Source organism: Macaca nemestrina, chromosome 7 (genome assembly GCF_043159975.1).
Source record: "Macaca nemestrina isolate mMacNem1 chromosome 7, mMacNem.hap1, whole genome shotgun sequence".
NCBI lineage: Eukaryota > Metazoa > Chordata > Mammalia > Primates > Cercopithecidae > Macaca > Macaca nemestrina.
Genome location: NC_092131.1, coordinates 61,243,325 through 61,256,762, shown reverse-complemented (window position 1 = coordinate 61,256,762; position 13,438 = coordinate 61,243,325).

Sequence of the window (13,438 nt, the reverse complement as noted above, 5' to 3'; positions counted from 1 at the left end):
CTCCTGAAGTTATATCAAAAATTAAGTCAATATTTAATTTAAAATAACTATGAATGTGTAACTAGAATTTAAGTAGTGCACTATAATTACATTTAATTTCGTATAAAATCATTTTTTCCCTAGAGTCAATAGTTTACCATCATTCTTTCATTTAATTTTCTATCTATGTAATGCTATTTTTTCCCAAATTGGCAGTACAAATTTTAAATTTTGTAGAGGACACTGAAGATAGAATGCACCAAAACTCTTTTAAGTCCTCTCCTCTTATGCTTTCATTAATTTAGAGGCTAGAAAACAAATTCACATCTTCACAGAATACATTGCAATATGACCCAGTCCTTGGCAATGACATGTAGGTGGAACTTACTGGGTAGACCTTCCAATAATTTTTTGTAAAATATGAGATTTGATTTCTGTACTTCTTTGACCTTCTGCTTCCGTATCATCCTGTCTGAAGCAAACATTTTGATTTTTTTTTTTTTTTTGGTCTACCTGCTTGAAGCAGTGAATTAGATGCCTGACTGTGTTTGTAACCATGAGACAATAATGAGATCAATATTTATACTCCTGGGATGTCAGGTGTTATGGGTTGAGTTGTACCCTTCCCCATCCCACCCCCAAATTCATATGTTGACTCCTAACTGCCAGTACCAGAATGTGAACTTGTTTGGAAACGGGGTCATTGTAGACAAAATTAGTTAAAGGTGGGTCCCCAATCCAACATGACTGGTGTTCTTAAAAAAAGGAGAAATTTCACATAGATCCCCACACAGAGAGAAAACACCAAGTGAAGATGAAGAGAGAGATCAGAGTAATACAGCAGAAGCCAAGGATTGACAGAGACTGCCAGCAAACCACCAGAAGCTAGTAGAAGGGCATGGAACATATTCTCCCTCACAGCCCTCAGAAAGACCCAGTGTTGATCTTGGACAAACCCTTTCCTGTTAAGCATCAGAGGAGATCTTAGCCCAGGCCAAAACTTTTATTTCAGCCTTGTATATGACCCAACTAAGCAGTGCCTAGACTCCTAACCCATAGAAACTGTGAAGTAATAAATATGCATTGTTTTAAGTCATTGGGTTTATGTAATATTGTTACTTAGCAACAGATAACTAATGCAGCTAATTTTATGTAATCATAAATTTATTACACCCATAGAACTGAATATTCTTATGAATTCTTATTAGACAATAAAATACACATGTGGTATAAATAAATCACATAGGTAATGAATAAAATTAGTTTATATTCTATTACACTCAAAACTTTATGTTGTAAACAACTACTTGTAACCAATCCAAAGGTATCTTCAAAAATGATTAATTAGGAAGATTTTCATCTGATAACAGGGATTTCTGAGATGCATTTTCCTACAGGCAGTATCCTAAAGAGAAGTTCTGTTTGGTCAATAATGTTAAACAAACATATATTAAATATGCATTTACTGTTGAATTACTTTGTTTGATTTGGGTATGTATAACATAGTAAAGTCTCAATTATTGTGTGAGTTTCTCAAGTTACAATGACATGGCATAGTTTTCTCATTTAAAGGCTTTAATTTACACTAAAATTATTGTAAAAATGTTAGCTATATACCAAAGGAAAAAAAATAGCATCATAAACATGCTATGAACAAATCACTAGCTTCAACAATTGTCAACAAATGTTGACCTTTCTTCTTGTATCCCTCCACCTATTTCCTCAGATTGCATATAATTACACTTGTAAATATCTCAGTAAGTTGCTCTAAATCCTAAAAGAAAGATTTCAATACATTTTGCTTAGCTACCAAAATTAATAATTTCATTATATATACTTCTGTTTTTCAAATATCCAATTGTGTCACAAATGTCATTTGTTTTACAGTTTATCCACTTGGATCATGATCCATATGAAGTATTCAGAGTAAGTCTTTTATTAATCTATTAATATAATTTCTCCCATCTCCTTCTTTTTTTCTGAAAAATATTGGTAGAAGAAATAGTTTTTTGATCTGGCAAATTATTCACAGTTTAGGTTTTGTTTATTGCATTCCTCCAGGTGGTATTTAGTAGGTTTCTCTGCCTCTGTATTTTCTATAAATTGTTGTTTATAGAAAATAAATTGCTGTTTATAGAAAATATAGAAACTTCCACAAGATTGCTTCATGGATAGTATAGATAGTTCAGCAAGATTACTTCATAGTTGGTGTTTGATGCATATGATGTCTGGTTGAATCTATTTTGTATTTCTTTTTTTTTTTTTTTTTTTTTTTTTTTGAGATGGAGTCTCTCTCTGTCGCCCAGGCTGGGGTGCAGTGGCCGGATCTCAGCTCACTGCAAGCTCCGCCTCCCGGGTTTACGCCATTCTCCTGCCTCAGCCTCCCGAGTAGCTGGGACTACAGGCGCCCGCCACCTCGGCCGGCTAGTTTTTTGTAATTTTAGTAGAGACGGGGTTTCACCGTGTTAGCCAGGATGGTCTCGATCTCCTGACCTCGTGATCCGCCCGTCTCGGCCTCCCAAAGTGCTGGGATTACAGGCTTGAGCCACCGCCTTGTATTTCTTAAAGTGAAAAAATTTTTTTGAAAACTTTTTAACTTTTAGGGGTGGAAAAACGTTTTTTTACATTTTTAAAACATTTCTAAGAAAACTTGTAGCTGCCACATTTTCAGAAGAATTGTCATTTCAGGATAGCACCATGAGAAAAATAATAACTTACATGTATACAAACAAATTTCAGTTTTAGATTGAAGCACATTGCAACCTGTAAATCTCTTTTCAAGTGAATACAAATAAGTAGTATTTATTTCAGAATACTGATATTATAAATCAGTCTACAGAATTTTACAAAGACTCACAAATGAAATTAGAGTTTGAATCAAACTTGATTTTTAATACTAATTTTCTTTAGCAGAATTCCAAAGGAATAAAAATGCATGCAAAAATGTGAATGGCCCTTCACGTTTTATTTATTATTACTTTTGATAACTCAAACTAGAAACACAGAAGGAAATTAATTCAATATTGTTACAGAGTTTCTGAAATACTGGGCAAGTGGTACAATCTTTTCAATAATATATATTTTGTTTAAAATTATTACCTGAGCTTGCTAAGTGGATTAATGCATCAATGGAGCACACTGGATTTGCTAGTAGTATTCACTGTTATTCGGTTTGAAAAGGGAAATTCATAAAAATTTCCCTCTTCAGCATGCTGTGAACATCCTGTGAACATACTTTAAGTAAAAAGTGGACTTCTACTGAGAATTCTGAAATAGAATTTCACAGAGATAAAAAGTTTTCATTGAAAGACGGGAAGCAATATTTGTTCTGTATTTGTATCTAAAAATATATTGAAAAGTTTGGAGATTTTTCTTGTGATTATACTTGTTATTACATATTATCCACAAGCATGCTTTTCTTTCATTTTTTCTTTAAGAATTTTAAAGAATTTAAAGATCATTACATTTTTTCTCTAAAGGCAGAACTTTAAAAAACAACTAACAAATGTTGTCACTTAGATACGTGCACACCTGTTTCCTACATAAACTCCACAGAGATAACAAAGACTTGGACAGGTAGATTAATAGGCCAATTTACCCCTTGATAAATGTATCCTATAATACTCCTTCTCTGAGTTTTGCTATAAAATTACTCTTAATGAGTCATTTTGTGACATTCCTACTTAAAATAGTAACCCTACCACAATTTCACTTTCCATCAGAATTTCATATTCTTTTAACTCTGTTCTATTTTTCTTGAGCACTTATTAACATAGAGGCTAAAATGTAATTTATCCATTTAAAATATTTAACCTGCCTCTCCTTCCACTAAAATATAAGTTCCTATGAGCAAGAATTTTTAATTTTATTACTTTTTAGTTTGTATTTTCCCAAATACAAACATTTAATAAACATAAATGAATGAATAAGTCCCACAGATGAATGTTGGAACAAGTCATGGCAATTGAAGTTCTTATTTTCCATTTCGTGATTCTCAGGCTACTGGTGACAGCTCTGGATGTAATAGATGCTACTGGAGAACAGAATCTACATTTTATTAAAATCACTTGCTTATAAATAACCAATACACGAAGTAATACTGGAACAGAGTTAATTCTTTATATCTTTAAAATTATTGTTAGTATGCACATCAGAAATTAAAACAATAGTGAATTAATTGCCTGATGAAATTTTTGACTCTTTTTAAGCTATGTTTGCACAATGTAATAAAATAATTCTTACCATTATTTATCATATTTTCAAACCGATAAAATTAGAGCACACTTTACAAACTCTTTATATTAAAAATTTTAACGAAAGCAAAATTTGAAGGATATTACAATGAGCACCCACCCACGTTTCAACTAGGATCAAATATTGTTAAATTTTGCCATGTTTGCTTTATCAGCAGCCATTTCTGCAAGACTTATGGTATTTTACTGAAAAAAAAATAAGATCAATTCATTTCATCATATGTAAACTTTTTATTGGTTTAAGATCTTCAAAAATCTTGATGGAATTGTGTGAACAAAGTATCAAAATTATTGTTGCAAGCTTGTTACTTACTAAGTAATAGCAACCATATCCTTATAATTATATTTTTAAATGTACCTACCACAGGAATATTGTATTTGCAAAAGTAGATAATGACTTTCTGATAAAAACAGGACATTTAAGAAATGTTAGTGAAGTAAGATAAAATTTTAAATATTTGCAAAATATTAAAGGAATCTATAATATCCAGTATTACAATGGCTTTTGTTATATTGCTGTTGTGATATTCTATTGATGACTATATATTAATGCTTTTCTGGAGGAAAGATAAAAAATATGTATAAAATTTTCAACGTATGTATCTTTCCACCCAGTGATTCTACTTGCAAAAATTTATCCTAAGGAAGTAACAAAAAACAAGTACAAAGACATATGTTCAAATATGTATAATAAGCATGGTTCCTACCAAAGGTAATTATTTAGTAAGTGCTTATTTTTAATTAAATTGTAGTAAAGTGAAATACATTAAAATCATCAAAACGGAGGCAGGATTATATTTATTATGTATGATTAAGGAAAAATCAGGTTACACATAGGCAGTATGCTTAGTATGAGAGACACTCATAACCACTGATTTGCAATATTTCAGAGGCACCATTCGCATACAATACAATGTGAATAGTGATGTGGTGTGCACCTCTCATAGTATAGAGTTAAGGGCAAGAGCTCAAGCCCACGATTCTTGGGTTCATTTATTTTCTATTCTTCATCTCCACATCTGAGTTGTGTAAACTTAGGCAAGTTATTTCTACTTAATGGGGTGAATGTTGAGACCAAATGAGCAAATGCACATCAAATTGTGCTTAAACTTATAAGAGTTAACTATTATTTTTATTCTCCATGTAAGCTCCACACACATTCTGTTTTGTTCTCAGTTATATTGTTGCATATAATTGATTCTTAAAAATATTTTGAGGCCGGGCGCGGTGGCTCAAGCCTGTAATCCCAGCACTTTGGGAGGCCGAGACGGGCGGATCACGAGGTCAGGAGATCGAGACCATTCTGGCTAACACAGTGAAACCCCGTCTCTACTAAAAATACAAAAAATTAGCCAGGCGAGGTGGCGGGCGCCTGTAGTCCCAGCTACACAGGAGGCTGAGGCAGGAGAATGGCGTAAACCCGGGAGGCGGAGCTTGCAGTGAGCTGAGATCCGGCCACTGCACTCCAGCCCGGGCGACAGAGCGAGACTCCGTCTCAACAACAAAAAAAAAAAAAAAAAAAAAAAAAAAATATTTTGGATGATTTTTAATTAAAACTTAATCCAAGTATAAGTGTTCATATAGATTTGGAAATTCTGAAAGACATCAACATTTTAACACTAGTTATCACTGTTACATATAATTTTATTTTGTTCTGTATATTTGTGTTTTATGAACATTTTTATTTGATAATATATTGCATAAAACAATGTACAATAAAACAATGAAATTCCACTAAAAATTCTATAGTGTATACCTTTCCTTTGACTCCAAAGTTTATTTCTAAGTGTTTACTGCAAAGAAATAGGGGATCCCTATCAGAGTGCTTTTGCCTGGAACCTACCCACTGCCCTGCCAGAGTGCTTACTCACAGCAGAGTATCTGCAGTCTCCCTGCTGCTGCAATGGAGATCTTTCACCCATGGCCACCCTGCCAACTTGCTGGAGTCTTTTTGTCCACGAATCCTCAGCCACCATGCCAGAGCACTTTTGCCTGTGGCCTGCCCGCTGCCTGACTGAAGCACACTTGCCTGCAGCAACCCAAGCCCAACCCGCCAGAGTGCTTTTACCAGAGCCACCACCATAGCTCTCTCACTGGCCACCCCTGCCATCCCACTGGAGTGCTTTTGCTGGCAGACACCCATCAGAGAGGTTTTGTTCAAGGCCACCCAACAGCCCCAACAGAGTATTGTTGCCAACAGGCACCACATCCTCCCACCCCCACCCAGTGCAGCCAATGCTTGACCTCAAGGGGACAGAGAATAAAGCTGTGGTCACAGTCCCAGCATCCAGAGTTAAAGAATTCTGCCTAGGAGGGCTGAATTGAGACTTATTTCTCTGAAAGCATCAGTGTCAGAAACAAAGACAATCAACTAAGCCCAACTTATACCACAGTCAAACTCTTAACAGCATTAAAAAACATAACAGCTAAAAGATCCATCTGAAGAACATCAATTTCAAAAGTTAAAGGAATATCAATCCTCACAGATGAGCAAGAGCCAGCTCAAGAATTCTGGCAAATCTAAAAGCCAGAGTACCCCCTTACCTCCAAATGAGCCCAGTAGCTCCCTGGCAATGGTTCTTAACCAGCCTGAAATGATTAAAATGACAGAAATAGAATTCAGAGTCTGAATGACAAGTTTATCAAGATTCAGGAAAAAGTTGAAACCAAATCCTAGGAACCCAAGTAATCCAGTAAAATGATCCAAGAGCTGACATAAGAAATAGCCATTTTAAGAAAAAAATCAAACTGAACTTTTGGAATTGGAAAGTTCACTATAAGAATTTCATAATTCAGTTGGAAGCATTAACAGCAGAACAGACCAAACTGAGGACATAATCTCAGATCTCAAAGGCTGGTTCTTCAAATCAACTCATTTGACAAAAATAAAGGGAAAAATTAATTTTTGCAAAGTGAACAAAATCTTTTATAAATATGGGATTACGTAAAGAGACAAAATCTATGACTCATTGGCATTCTTGAGAGAGAAGAGTAACAAACTTGGAAAACACATTTGGAGATACAGTCCATGAAAAATTTTCCAATCTCACTAGAGATGTTGACATGCAAATTCAAGCCATACAGATAATCCTTATAAAATACAATCCAAAATGACTATCCTGAAAGTCTATAGTCACCACATTCACCAAGGCTAATATAAAAGAAAAAAATCTTAAAAGCAACTGGAGAGAAGCGTCACATAATATACAACAAGAACCATAAAGGTTAGCAGCAGACCCCTCAACAGAAACTTTACAAGCCAGAAGAGACTGAGGTCCTATTTTCAGCATCCATAAAGAAAAGGAATTCCAATGAAGAATTTTATATCCTTCCAAAGTAAGCTTATAAGTTAAGGAGAGCTAAAATCCTTCTCAGATAAGCAAATGCTAAGGGAATTTGTTATAACTAGACCAGCTTTACATGAAATTCTTCAAGGAATGATAAACATAGAAAAAAGAGAATGATGCCTGCTATCACAAAAACATGCTGAAGCACATAGCTCACAGACACTATAAACTAATTATATAATCAAGTCTACAAAACAACCAGCTAACAACACAATAACAGGATCAATATCTCACATATCAATACTAAGTCTGCATGTAAGCAATCTAAATGACACAGTTAAAAAGCATAGGGTGGCAAGCTGGATAAAAAGACAAGACGTAACTGTCTGCTGTCTTCAAGAGACCTATCTCACATGCAATGATACTCACTGGCTCAAAGTAAAGGGATGGAGAAAGAGGTCCCAAGCAAATGAAAATTTTAAAAATAGCAGGAATTCCTCTTCTTACATCAGATAAAATAAACTTTAAACCAACAATGATTAAAAATATCAAAGAAAGGCATTACATAATGATAAAGGGTTCAATTCAATAAGAAGACATAACTATCATAAATGTATTCATACCTAACATTGGAGCATCCAGATTCATAAAACAAGGTCTTCTCAACTTATAAAAAGAGCTAGATAGCCACGCAATAACTGTAGGAGATTTCAACACCTCTGAGTGTATTAGACAGATCATCAAGGCAGAAAATTAACAAAGAAATACTAAAACATGACACTGGGCAAATTGGAACTAATAAACATCTACAAATTACTCCATCTAACAACCACAGAATATACATTCTTCTCATCTGTACATGAAACATGTTGTAATATCAACCACATGTTCTATCATAAAGCAAATCTCAATAAATTTTAAAAAACCAAAATTATACCAAGCACATTTCTGGATCACAGTGCAATGTAAATACAAATCAAGAATGGTTCTTAAAGCTACTCAAATAAATGGAAATTAAACAACTTGCTCCTGAGTAACTCATGGATGAACAAAGAAATTAGGCAGAAATTTTAAAAAATTATTTTGTCAAAGCAACATAAGCATATTGTTTGATAAATAATTATAAAAAAGGTCAAGCAAAATTTTATTGGAAATACATATTTAAAATGAATGAGGTAATTTTTTCTAGCTCATTATCTATTGATATAATATTACATCTTGCAAGCATCTGTCCTAAAAAATTTTCTTAAAACTTAGAAATAGGCAAAAGAGATTATTCGCTATTCTACCAAAGGAGAGATGTGTGTTCTCTTGCCAATCATCCAATTATTGTCTAGTTCCATGGTGCTGTATTACCTTGTATTGCTTTTATTAACTAGGTTATTTTACAACTTTATAGGATCAGAAGTTAAAATTATTTAAAAAATGATGGCAGTGCAAACAATTTGTGTCCATAGTGGTGAAAAAGTATGTTTTCCCATAAAGAACATAAATATTTTTAGTCAAATTCTCAAGTGAAGGGTGTTACTGGCTCTCTCATTAATTAATGAATTGAAAAAAATAATTGACAAGTGTTCATTTTGTATTTGAGAGTTGTAATTTGACATTTTACAAGTTATAATTGCACAAATGGGACTAGGCTCACCATCAGTTCTATTCCTGTATATTTTTATAGATGTAATAACTTGGAAAACTCATTCACATTAGAGATTTGTTAAAGCAATATTTTTCTCTGTTTTAACTGCTTTCGAGTTGTCAAAAATAACATAGTAATCTATTACTATGTTAACCAATTGTCATATTCATACAATTAATAAAGCCCATTTATTATTAAATTATCATTAGTGGTTGACTATCCAATAATATTGATTCTCTGATACTGCTAAAAGCAAAGATTAAGAAACTACTAGACTTGCAAAATGTTTGTCATTCAGTAATTTGGACATCTCAGAGATTTTGTACCTAGAGGAAAAATATACGCTATTCTTTCTTTTGCCTTGCCTTGATTTCTAAGGCATATAAATCCAGGAAATGGTACTGATAGAATAAGAGAACTGGAAAATTATTTCCCTTCTTCTAATAAAGAAAAATCATTCAGAAATTTAGTTTTTGGTATGTGTCCAAGTTTTTTCAATCTTACATTCAATGGATAAGGGCCATAGAAAAACAATTAAAATATATACAATTAATAGGTTATAATAAAATAACATCAATTAATAAATAATAATAATATAATGTTAATAGGGCATTCCACAAGGCAAGAGAAGATTAATCATGTGTTTAATCATGATTAGATTAAACACAAGAAATAATGATTAAAGAACTGATAAATGAGACTCAATAAGGTGAGTGGGTAACTCTTTGACAGAGCATGTCTTAATTCCAAGAAAAGTTCTCAGAAAATATTTAAAGATTTTATCAGGAATGCTAATTTCTTCTAAGGATAAAATTGGGGAAAATACTTTGGTCTATTCAAGTCTGGGACCTTTTTTTTTTGTTTTTTACTTTCAGACACTTCTTAATAATTGTACTATGGTTTTGAGTGATGTTAACATTAGGAGAAGCAGAGTCAGATATAAGATAAATCTCTGTACTAGTTTTTGCAATTCTCCATAAGTCTAAAATTGGCTCAAATTAAAAAGTTTTAAATGAGGTGTTTGTGTACATTCAAGTTTATAGACAGTGACTACCACATGCAAAGCAAAGAAACAGTGAGAAATAAATGAACATATAATTTCCATATAATTTCTCACATGTAGTGAGTGCACAATAAATGTAAACAAATATATTACTAAAATTGGGTATATATAATTGTTACACAGTTTTGTCATGTATCACAATATTTTTTGCTTAATTTTAACTCTTGTTATTTTGTATTTTGACTTTTAATATAGAAAGTGTGAAATTTCCTTTTATGTTTTAGAATTGGTTAATTTGAGAGCAAATATTTTATCATAACACATCTCATGATTAAACAAAATTCTGCCTTATTAAAACATTCCTAGAGTGGCCATGGATATATCAAACATACCTAAAGTATAGATATTTTTCATACTGATTCTTCTTTCATAGTTATGCTTTTTAAAACTTTATTTCAATGTAACTATGCTTTCAGAAATACACTCATATTGGTTAATAGAATATAATTTAACTTATCCTACAAAATTTGGACCAAAAACTTGGTACATGGTTTAAGATTTTTAAAAAGGATTTGCAGTCTGGTTTATTTTTATCTATTACAAATGTGTAAGAGATCCTCCATCAAATGCTGCTAAAGAAGGCAGCAAGAACCTTGAGAAATTTATCTTTGGTTTGCCTCTGAAAAATAACAAGTAATCCACTGCGTAAGTTTATAAAATTGGTGCAACAAAAAATTGTTGTACTGTTTCACTGCCAGTTTAGAAAATTCAATAACTAATGGATATGGAATGGACTGGGAGGGAACCTATATACACATGTGAAACTGTAAAAGCTATCTGATTTAGTTAATATTGCATGTAGATTCTAAATCTACACAAACCAAGATTCTGATAATTTCTTCAATCCGAATTAACACTATCTGTTCACTTCATCTGCTGAGGTCAATCAGGAAACTGGAATCATTAATGGTAAGTTTTTCTGACTTGTGCATAAAAGAAAATTAAGTTTCTTCCTCAGATTTTCAGTCCAGAAGTGACAGTATACTACAGGCAAGGTATTCCCTCCATTGTCAGCATTCATAGGGTGATATGCAATGAGGTCTGCTTGGGTTTCAACTTGTATCAGCACTCATATGCAAAACAGTCTCCAAAGTTAATAGCCACATGACTTTAGAAGTGACTAAAAAATAAAATGGCCCTTCTTAGAAGACTAGAGCAAAACATCCAGCCATGGTTACAAGACTTATTTAAAAAAAAAAAAAAAAAAATGCTGCTCCTTGTGAATTACACAATTAAAAAAAGTAGCCCCAAAATAAGAAGTAGCTCTGAAGGGAAGAGGAAAAAATATAACTTAAAATATCTTGAAAACCAATGTGAATATAGGTTCAAAAGATAGTTAAGAGATTCATTTTCATAAGACTACCTAAGATTAAGGCTAATTATGTATTCTTGTATTTCAAGCTTATCACTAGTTACTAAACATCAATTTACAAATAACATTTTCCTTTTCTGTTTTTTATCAAAAGAGAAAATTCTAGCTTAAATTCTATCCAGTGTGGGGGAGGAGGACTAGAAAATAGAAAAGATTCAAACAGTTCCTTGCAAACATCACATTTTTTTCAAATGGAAGAACTTCCAACTGGACCAGAAGTTCATTCTCTAATGTACTTTTCATTGAAACAATTATTAATAAGTACAAATAGGTGACATGAAGGGTCAGAACCTAATATAGGCCTGACAATCAAGTCCTTTTCGAATTTATTCAACAAAAGAATTGTGAGGACAAAAAACAAGTACTCAACATCCAAAGTTTTAAACACAAGCTCTTTCTTAGAAACAAAATCATTCACAACAGGACATGTTCCTAGTGGTATTTTGTGATCAATCCTAAAGAATTTTTATTTATAGCTCATGATGTTTAGTGAGGAAGTATTTTTATTATATATATAGCATTTTTACTTAAGTCCATCATTTATTTATTTATTTATTTATTTATTTATTTATTTATTTATGAGATGGAGTCTCGCTCTGTCACCAGGCTGGAGTGCAATGGTGATCTTGGCTCACTGCAGCCTCCTCCCAGGTTCAAGCAATTCTCCTGCCTCAGCCTCCCAAATAGCTGGGATTACAGGTGCATGCCACCACGCCTGGCTAATATTTGTATTTTTAGTAGAGATGGGGTTTCACCATGTTGGTCAGATATTGAACTCCTGACCTCGTGATCTGCTCACCTCAGCCTCCCAAAGTGCTGGGATTACAGGAATGAGCCACCGTGCCCAGCCAATTCCATCTTTTAATCAAAACAAATTTGAAGAAGTGATTTTAATAGACCCTAATATTCCTTGGAAGTGATGAGTTACTAACATGTAGAAATGAACGAAGTTTGTTTTCTTGATGACTGATTCTATAAGGAAATGATTTGTAATTAATAAATGTTTGCTATAGTGAACTGAATTTTATCTAGATGATGTCTCAGTATTGCTTTCTCATAATTAATTTTACCCACAACAATTAGTCCTTCCCATTCCTCGTCTCAGTTCTGTAGCCTCCAGACACTTCATTTATTCCATGACTTAGCATTTTTTGCTTGTTTAGCTATTCTGTAAAAGCATTTCTATTCTTGACCATGCATATCTCCATTCTTTGCCAAGCATGTTTTCAGTGAGTCATATTCTAGCTGAATTTTGTCCCTTTGTTAATGCTTTCTATATTCTGCAAGTCTGCTTTGTTTTACAAATCAAATTTTACTGTTTCAATTCTTTTTTTATTTCTTATATTCATCAAATTATTCTGAAGCAAAATTTAACCTATTTCTTTATAACTCATAATTTTTTTTATTTGTATATGAACAGACAAATAATTTATTTTTCTAAATATTCGTAAATTCCCTGTGGGAGTTTTATAGGCTGAGATTTTTCTGCATTATTTTTTTCTTTATTTTACAAAATAGATGATCTTATGGAGATTCATAAATTTAATTTTGATTTTGCTGTTTGTTTGCAGTTATATTGTTATTAGAAATTAGGTATATTAATATGCTGTGCATCAGGTTCAGTACTAAGTAATCTAAATTTATTTTATTACATTAAAAGAACTGTATAAAAATTTATGTCATTACACTCACCTTTCAATTGATGAAACTGAGGAACAGATATTCTAAGTAAATTTCCCAGGCTGGTTTTGTAGCTAACAAATGAAAGGCTTTAAATTAAGATCCTGCAACCACACATCTTGTATTCTGTAAACATTGATTCGTGCAGTTTATCTTACTGTTTATTAA